General features: G+C 34.4%; 4 non-coding genes across 4 annotated transcripts in view; 3 read left to right on the plus strand and 1 right to left on the minus strand.

Annotated features, from left to right (window-relative positions):
• The first annotated feature begins 362 nt into the window (after window positions 1-362).
• Window positions 363-434, plus strand: Trnai-gau. The gene has a single exon. It is a non-coding gene; the product is annotated as a tRNA-Ile (tRNA).
• Window positions 435-1,418: 984 nt separating this feature from the next.
• Trnai-gau lies at window positions 1,419-1,490 on the plus strand. The gene has a single exon. It is a non-coding gene; the product is annotated as a tRNA-Ile (tRNA).
• A 5,848-nt stretch (window positions 1,491-7,338) lies between these two features.
• On the plus strand, window positions 7,339-7,410 carry Trnai-gau. The gene has a single exon. It is a non-coding gene; the product is annotated as a tRNA-Ile (tRNA).
• Window positions 7,411-10,285: 2,875 nt separating this feature from the next.
• Window positions 10,286-10,334, minus strand: part of Trnai-gau — a 72-nt gene continuing 23 nt past the window's right edge. Inside the window, exon 1 of the tRNA in view lies at window positions 10,286-10,334. This exon is cut by the window's right edge and continues 23 nt beyond it. This is a non-coding gene — a tRNA (tRNA-Ile).

Genomic DNA, 10,334 nt, shown 5'->3' on the forward strand with positions numbered 1-10,334 from the left:
ATAATAAGGAGACTGAGACTTTCTTACACCCTCTTCTAGAATCAGCATAAAGGTCTTGCCCTATGATGATTTGTACATGTTAATAATAGCTGACGACTCTTTCCAAAACATCGCAAAATATAGGAGAACTGTACTTTATTGTATTTCAGTAATAATGATAATAAAATCAATAATAGTATTATCGATGATGATAATGAGAATAATAAAAATAATAATGATAATGATAACAAAACAATAACAACAATAATCAAATAATCATTATAATAGCAATCATAAACACGATTGTAACAATGATTAGGAGTAAGATAATGATAGTGATGATATCTTAAGGATAAATTAAACTTGATCCATAATTATATAATAGCAGCGTAGCGCAGTGGTAGCGTGCCGGGCTGATAACCCGGAGGACCGTGGATCGAAACCACGCTCTGCTATAATGTATATATATATTTTTTTCTCGGTTTTGTCTTTTTTTAATGTGATAATGATATGGAGTAGTGATAATGATAGGAATAGGAATAAATGATAATAGTAGTAGTAATGATGATAATCATAATCATAAAAATAACAAAACAAAAACAATAATGGTAATAACGATTATGATGTTGATAACGCTCAGAATAACAGTAATAATAATGATATAATGATAATTATAATAATAATGACAATAATAGGACTGATGATAATGATGATGGTTATAATGATATTGATGATGATGATGATGATAATTATAACAACACAACTGTCGTCGATTACATAAGCGAGAATGATGATAATAAAAAAACGATAGTGCTGAAAGTTTTGCCATTATGCAAAAAAAACGTTGTGTTTTGTTAATCATGATAATGATAATGACAGAATAAATATTTATGATGATAATGAAGGTGACAAGGATTTCAATGAAAATGACAATAATAATGATGATGATGATGATGCTAATGGTGATGATGATAATAATGTCAATAGCGATAGTGGTAATGATTGTATAATGATGAAATTAACTATACTAATAATGGCAATTAATAAAATTAGTGATAATAATAATGGTGTTAATCATGACATTGATTAAAGAAATGTGAGTGGTAAGAATGATGATGATAGCAATCACTTTGATTACCTCAATAATGAAAATACAGACGATATTAACTTTAGCTTCTGTAGCTATGAAAATAATGATAATCATAATTATTGCAATGGTAAAAACACAAGAATTACAATACAACAGAGACAGAAGTAATCAGGAAGAAAAGGGGAAGGAACGGAAACAATAACAAATGGGAAGAAGAAAATAAAAAAAAGATAATCAAATAATTATAATAATAGCAATCATAAACTCGATTGCATCAATGATTAGGAGTAAGATAAAGATAGTGATGATATCTCAACGATAAATTAAACTTGATCCATTCTCATTCATTAGCAGCGTAGCGCAGTGGTAGCGTGCCGGGCTGATAACCCGGAGGACCGTGGATCGAAACCACGCTCTGCTATAATGTATATATATATTTTTCTCTCGATTTTGTTTTAGGGAAATTAAAGCTATGAATGAAATTAGGATTATTTTTAATGTGATGATGATATGGAATAGTGATAATGATAATGAAATACGAGCAATACTCATGAGAAGTTGAGAAGTAGAAAGGAAATAATAACAGTAGGAGTAATTGTGTTGGGAGCAGTAGTAGTAATAGTGATGATAATAATAGTAATGATAATGTTGGTGAATCAGATAATGATAATGACAATTATGATGACGAAACTAATAATAATGATAATGGAACTGATAATAATAATGACAAAATTTATAAGAACAATCATAATGATTGTGATATAATAGTGATGGTAGTGATATAATGATGACAATAATAACAATTAATAATATTAATGATCATCATCATCATAATAGGGAAGATATTAATAACGACAAAACTCTCGTTGATAAAATAAAGGGAAATAAAAAAAAATAAACAAATACCATGATACTGTAATTTTTGCCATTAAAAAAAAAAACAGTTTTTCGTTATTCATGATAAGAAAGGATAACTTATGATAATAGTGGAAGTGATAATGATTTCAGTAGTAATAATGACCGTAATAATGGTGAGGAAAACAATAACAGTAGTAAAGATGATGATTGAAAGGATGAAAATTAATTATAATGGTAATGGCAATTGGGAAGCTGTTCATAATGAAACGGTAACGATGATAATGATAGCAATTACTTTAATTACCTCAATAATAATAAGATGGATGATAGTAGCTATAGTTGGTGTAACAATGAAAATAGTAAAAGTAAAATAATTATAATGCAATAGCAATATAAATAATAAGGAAGAAGAAAAGAAAATGACAAAACGGAGTAAAAATTAAGGAAAAAGAAGCATATAAATATAAATCGATGGATTGATAAATACATGCATACGCACCAAGATAAATGGGTGGACGGTGAAAATGAGATAAAAAGGAATTATGCACATAAGTCATAGATTAATATATAGAAACTCGAGATTGAATAGACATATAGACATATAGATAGAAAGAAAGCCCGAGGTTAAATTAATTAAGAATATTAATGCAGCCACAGGTTTAAGAAATGTTAATAGAACTTGTATGAATTACTGAATATGTTTCTCTCTCGTACCTTTAAAAAGATATAGAAAAAAATATAAATGAACGGCTGATGGCCCAAATGTATTGTTGGTATGAGAAAGGGACCGCAAGTATAAAAACTTTGGAAGCTATTATATCAAAACAACAATGATAATAATAACAGGGGTGGTAATGATAATACCAACAATAGTTATAGCAATAACCATGACAATGCCAACAATAATCATCAAGATCAATATCAAGACTACTTTACATTGCAAATGCGATTCACGGAATCTCGCGGCTCTATTCCTCGTTGGCGCACAGACCTTCGACCATCCCGAGGAGCATTTGACGCCACGTTTACGGTTTTATTTTTCCCTGGTGTTTCAGAAATCTTTAAGTATTTACAAGATGCGTGTTTGTCTCATCACTGTTGTTATCATGTTGATGTTATTATTGTTGCATTGTCACCATAATTTGTAGTAGTAGTATTTAATACTGAGAATTTATCTCATCATTTTTCATACCTCCCGTACCTAGTTGCTAGTTGACCTGCCGTCTGCCGCCCTGCATTCCTCCAGAGCTGTTCCACGATGCGGATTTTCTTTTATGGTTCTCCCCAATTCGCTTTAACCAAGAACGCTAATTCAACCTCTCGATCGTCACACGGGCATAGCGATACAGGCACACTTCTATACATTTTTTGAACACCCGTTAATTCATAATCATATCTTAGGTATATGTATTCCGAGGCAAGAGATGCTGGTAGTTATGCGCTCTTATAGAATCATCATAAGTCTTTGATTATAATTTCGTTATTGTCATACATATTAGTAATAGATGACCATGGTTTCAAAACATCGCAAAATATATCAGAAGAATGACAAGGCTAATAGCAAAAATGTTAATAATAACATAATTGCATCAATTATTATGATTAAGCCGATAGTTTTAGCAATAATTTCAAAGGTAATGATAGTGAGGATATATTCACAATAAATTATCATTGATCGAAATATAATAACTAGCACCGTAGCGCAGTGGTGGCGTGCCGGGCTTTTTTTCTCTCGTTTTGTCTCGAGATTTAAGAAGTTTTAATTGGTGTAGCTATGAAAACAATGATAATAATAATAGTCATAACTATGAGAACAGTAAAAGTACAAGAATTACAATACAACAGTGAGATAAATAATCAGGAAGAAGAAAAAGGAAAAACCGAAAGCAATAGGAAAATGGGAAGAAGTAGAAAATAAGAAAGAATAAATAGATAAATCGATGGATTTGTCGTGGTTAGCCTGCGTATCTTAGCTTCTGGTAGAATTAAGTTGTTCTAACTCTACGGGCTCATCCGCCACGCTTCGCATGTCTCTTTCCGGTTCTTATTTTCTTTTATTTGTGGTAGCCCTGTGGTCCGATTAGTTAAAGGCAACTGGCCGAAAAGAGAACCTGATAACTGAGGGAACCAGGAAAAACAAACGCCGATGTGTGTGTGTGTGTGTGTGTGTGTGTGCGCGCGTGTGTGTGTGTGTGTGTGTGTGTGTGTGTGTGTGTGTGTGTGTGTGTGTGTGTGTGTGTGTGTGTGTGTGTGTGTGTGTGTGTGTGTGTGTGTGTGTGTACGTGTGAGCGTGTGTGTACGTATAAGTGTGCATGTATGTGTGAACGAGGGTAACTATGTAAGGGTCTGTTCGTGTGTGTGTGAGTAGTTACATTTAAGCATACGTGAATTCATTGTATATTTACATAAAAACACTAAATCATCAGCTCTTACTTAAAAATCACCTTATTTACCATGAGAAAACACATTATTTGGGCCATTACTGCCGCATCTAATATTCTTTATACCTCTAGATGCTTTTCCTTTCATGACACTTCTTTTTATTGAACTTAAACTAAAAGAAACATAAGGTAATATAAGAAAAAATAATAAAAGGGCGAGCTCTGATGTTTTACTGGGAGAGTGATAGCGTACATACACACGAACCAATACAATTATCTTTACCTTTTTATATCAGATCACACAGGTCACTGTCGTAATCCACTGTCGAAGGGAGTCCGTTACAAAGTTCAGAAATAAGAAAATACGCACACAAAACACAAAAAACGAAAGCCTGTTGCCTTGGCGAACCCAGCTTGCCCTCTCTCTGTCTCAGGTGTGTCTGTGGCGGGCTTCCCCAGATGCGCATCCTCTCCTTCCCGGCAATTAGGTACTACACAATGCGCTAGTCTTCCTTCTGCGAAGCTATTTGTGCTTTGTTACTGAGTCTTTAAAGGCCTATTTAATACCTTTATCTCTCAGCTTATAAGGTGGTTCCTTAGTTTATCATGATCGTACGGCTGCTACATCTCCTGCGTGCATACCATACTGCAAATCTGATCGCGACAGATTGATGAATATATGCATATACATCAAGATATGTGGGTGGGCATAAAAAAAGGAGAAAAAAAAAAGTTATGCACATAGGTCATAGACTAATATAGAGGTACACGAGACTGGATAGACGTAGAAAGATAGATAGCATGAAAGAAAGAAAGACCGAGAGATAAATTTATTTAGAATTTCAATAAAACCATATCTTTAAGAAATAATGTTAATAAAACTTGTATGGATTGCTGTTTATTTTTCTCTCTCGTACCTTTGAAAATATATTGAAAAATTATAATAGAATAGCTGATAGCGCGAATGCATCGTAGGTTTGAGCAAGTATAAAAAGTTTAGAAGCCATTACATTAAATCAACACTGTTAATGTGATTCACGGAATCTCGCAACTCTATTCCTCATCGGCGGACATTTGACGCCACCTTTACTGTTATTTTCTTGGTGTATCAGAAATCTCTAAATTATTAATTTACAAGACGCGTGTCTGTTTTACTATTGTTGTTACTATTTTGATTTTATTGTTGCATTGTCATCGTCATTAGTAGCAGGAGTATTCGTTCTGTGAATTTCTTTCAAAATTACTGACAGCCGCTGGCGTTTCGACCTCCTATACCGCCTCATATTTGCTAGTTGACCTGCGCTCGGCCGCCCTGCATTCCTCCAGAGCTGTTCCAGCATGCGCATTTTCCTTTATGATATAGTTGTGTAATAAAGTAAATTTCAGTGATATTCATGATTAGGTTATTAATAATAGTAAAGGAACATAATTACAATGCAACCGCGAAAGAAATAACCAGAAAGGAGAAAAAAAGAAGAAACAGAGAGAACGGGCATAAGAAAATAAGAAAAGGGAAAACACATATACAAACCCACAGTAACATAAATATATGCAAATACAGCTAGACATTAAGAATAAGCGATAATTTGATAGATAGACAGATAGGTTATAAACGGATACACACAAAGACAGATGGTAGGAAAATAAGAAGTACAGAAAGAGAAATGCATATCGAGTGCGGAATGCATTAAAGGCTAATCTACCAGGCGGTTGTCAATTTTCATATTATGAATATACCAAGAGGCAATAGCTTTGAAAATAATTTACACAACACTTTTACAGATTACTAATATTTTTCTCTCAACTAAGAAATATATAAATCAAGTTAGACGAATTATAATAGAACGGCTTTGGCGCGGAAGTATCGCAGGTCTGAGAAAGCGGTCGCGAGTATAAAAAAAAAAGACGGGCAAGCCTATTTGCTTGCTCGTCTTGCTGCCCCCCCCCCTCTCAGTGATCTTTGGTTCTTTGTTTATATTTGTAATTTGACTTTTGTTGTTTGCTTGGTGACCATTTATGGCATTTTAGTGATCTTTGTGTTTACTTTAATTGTACGTTTTTTAGTGATTTGAAACACGTTGTGCGATCGTTGATCACACGTTTGATACACACTATCTAGCTAACTAGTCTATTTTCGCCTGATATTCTTCTTGATGATTCATTATATTCAGTGTTGAAGGTTTCGTTGATAATCCGCCAGCGAAGGGCTGGTCGGTCTCACAAAAGCCCAGTGGAGTGAGTTAGCCGCTCTCCATTGCATCCTTATTCGGTCATCCTCACGGAAGGATGAAATTCGTACATTAGTGACTGGGTATTTGTTAGAACACAATGGGCTCAGTGAGGATCATTTAGAGCACGTGTTCCCTCGTGATGTCTGAATGGCGTACCAGTATGACCTGGAGAGTCGTAAATTAGACTTAAGAGATGTTTAAGGCACAGAATGAGCGGATGCGTCTCATGCAGAGACATAATCAGGATCATTATCATAATAATTATATTATTATTATTAAAGTCTCTCATCATTTCTGGCGTTTCGACCTCCCGTACCGCCTCACATTTGCTAGTTGACCTGCACTCGGCCACACTGCATTCCTCCAGAGCTGTTCCAGGATGCGGATTTTCCTCCATGGTTCTCACAGATTCGCTTCAAGAACACTAATTATACCTCTCAGCACAGCGACACAGGCACACTTCTTGAATATTTATTAATACCCGTTAATATATAGCCATATCTTAGGTATATGTATTCCAAGTGAAGTCTCCAAGTCTAACAGACGCTCTTGCAGATCGGCATAAAGGTCTTGAATTATAATTTCGTAAAAATGTCATACATATCAATGCTAGATGGCAGTTGTTTCAAAACATCGCAACATATATCAGAAGAATGATAATGATAATAACGAAAATATCAATAAGAACATAATTGCATCAATGATTATGATCCAGGCGATAGTTTTAGCAATAATGGCAAAGGTAATGATATTGAGGATATATTCACAATAAATAATAATTGACCTATTCTAGTTACTTAGCAGCGTAGCGCAGTGGTAGCGTGCCGGGCTGATAACCCGGAGGACCGTGGATCGAAACCACGCTCTGCTATAATGTATATATATATTTTTCTCGATTTTATCTTGAGGTTTAAGAAGTGGCGAGGGATGAGATGAAGATAAATTGGAAAATATTTTTGGTGTGATAATGATATGGAGTAGTGATGAAGGTAAAGATAACACGACCAGCGCTCATGAGAAGTTAATAAAGACAACAGCAGTGGTAGTAATGAGAATTGCGTGAAAATGATAACAATAATGATACTATCGATAATAGTAATGATAACATTGATGATACAAATTGTAAGAGATAAGGGTAAAGCTAAGATTAGTAACTGTGATAGTATTATGATAGTGATAATGATTATAGTCATAACAATGTCGTTGATTATAAAGGAGAATGATTATGATAAATATTATTGATGATACTGTACTTTTTTGCCGTAGTATTTTTTTTTTTTTCCATGATAGCATAGAAAATTCTGATGATGATGAATGTGCTAATAATCTGTGACAGTTGCAATAATAATGATGATGATAAGAATGTAAATAACCTCTGAACCTCTGCTGAAGGCGAGGTTCCAGGTGAACTCTTAGCGATGGTAGCGTGATCCGATAGAAGGTCTGTCTCTGCTCTTACGTTTATTCACTGGTCACCTTTACAACAAACAACACGAACACAATAAACTATGGCTTATCACGTGACCAGTCTTGACCCCTCTGTTGCTCAGATTGACTCTGGCTCCACTCTGTCTCTAGTCTCCCTTGTCTCTCTCTGTCTGACCCCTTTCTTATTCTATAAGTGAGCCCCGTGCTTTTTATACATAGTTGGGAGCTTTGGCTACCTCCCCTGGTTACCGTATTAGCACCTGCAGGACTGACCTGCGTTCCCCAATGGCGGCGGCGGTGCCTCAGCTTCATCTGCCGCCGCTGGGATCGCCCTTAGTGACCTTAGATGAAGCACGTCTGCCCGACGGAGGGGTTGCTCTTCACCAGGAGTGCCGTAATAGCCAGCTCCTCCAGGCAGCATCGGTTCGCTGGACGATAATCACGGTGGTGGAACAATAAGGAAAGGAATGGAAATGGTAACAATGATAATGATAGCAATAATTTTGATTACGTCAATAACGAAAATACAGTGATATAGTTGTGTAACAAAGTGAAGTTTAATGGCAGTCATGAGTATGATAATGGTAATAGTAAGAGAACTGGATTGCAGTACCACGGCGAAAGAAATACCAGGAAGGAGAAGAAAGGAGAAAAAGGGAGAAACGGAGAGAATGGTAAGAAGAAAATAAGAAAAGGGAAAACGCCTACAAATAAATCCATAATTACATGACTATATGCACACACAGCTAGACATTACGAATGAGCTATAATCTTATAGATAGAGACAGATAAGTTATAAACCGATATAGATTGGATATACATAAAGACAATTAGATGGAAGGAAAGTAAGAAATAAAGAAGGAGAAATTCATAGAGAGTGGAGATGATATTAAAGCCTAATCTACCAGGCATTCGTCACTTTTTATATTACGAATATATCAAGAGGCAATAGCTTTCAGAAATAATTTACATAACACTTGTACAGATTACTGAATATTTTTCCTCTCTCTAAGATGAATAAAAATGTATGTAAAATATAATAAAACAGCTTATGCCGCGGATGTATCACAGGTCTGAGAAAGGGGTAGCGAGTATAAAAAAATAAGGAATCACTGTATTAAGACAAAAATTAATAGCATGGGTAATAATGATGACACTAACAATAATCACAGTAATAAGAACGATAATTCCAATGATGATTATCACCACTATTACCTACTTTCGACTTGCTATATCAACACAACATCGGCGCCCGAGCTTCAACCATCCCCTTGGAGTTTTAGAAATATTGAAAATTATTGATTTACAAGACACGTGTCTGTTTTAATGCTATAGTTTCCACTTCTTAAATCTCAAAACAAAATCGATAAAAAAGAAAATTATATATGTACATTATAGCTGCTAATTAACATATTTCGATCATTTATAATTTATTCTGAATATATCGTTACTATCATAACCTTTGCCATCATTACTAAAACCATCGCCATAATCATAATCATTGATACAATTATGTTATTATTAATATTTTTGTTATTAGCATTATCATTCTTCGGATATATTTTGCGATGTTTTGAAACAACTGTTATCTATCATGAATATGTATACCAATTACGAAATTATAATTCAGGACTTTTATGCTGGTTCTACAAGAGCGTCCAACTGTCAGACTTGGAGACTTGCGCTCGTGCTCAGTCCCAGTATCTTTTGCTTCGTGCTCGGAATACATATAATTAAGATATGTCTATAAATTTACGTGTATGAAGTATAATTGATTTATCATTACAGTTATCATCACTGCTATCGTTATTTACATTCTTATCATCATCATTATTATTGCAATTGTCACATCTGAAATCCTTAGCACGTTCATCATCATCAAGATTATTTATGCTATCGTGAAAAATAAAATACCACGACAAAAAAGTACAGTATCATCAATAATATTTATCATAATCCTTCTCCTTTATAATCAACGACATTGTTATGATTAATTATTATCACTATCATATCATTATTATCACTATTAAGCGTTATCCTTTTCTCTTACAATTAGGATCATCACGTTATCATTATTCTTATTAATAGGGTCATTATCATCATTATTATTATTTTCACGTAATTCTTATTCTCATTACTGCTACTGCTGGTGTCTTTATTTACTTCTCATGAGAGATGATCGTATCACATTACTATCATCACTATTCCATATCATTATAACACAAAAAAGGCAGTAGTTTCCAATTTATCTTCATTTCATTCCCCGCTACTCCTTAAATCTCAAGACAAAATCGAGAGAAAAATATATATATACATTATAGCAGAGCGTGGTTTCGATCCACGGTCCTCCGGGTTATCAGCCCGGCA

This window comes from Penaeus chinensis, chromosome 11 (assembly GCF_019202785.1).
Source record: "Penaeus chinensis breed Huanghai No. 1 chromosome 11, ASM1920278v2, whole genome shotgun sequence".
Taxonomy (NCBI): domain Eukaryota; kingdom Metazoa; phylum Arthropoda; class Malacostraca; order Decapoda; family Penaeidae; genus Penaeus; species Penaeus chinensis.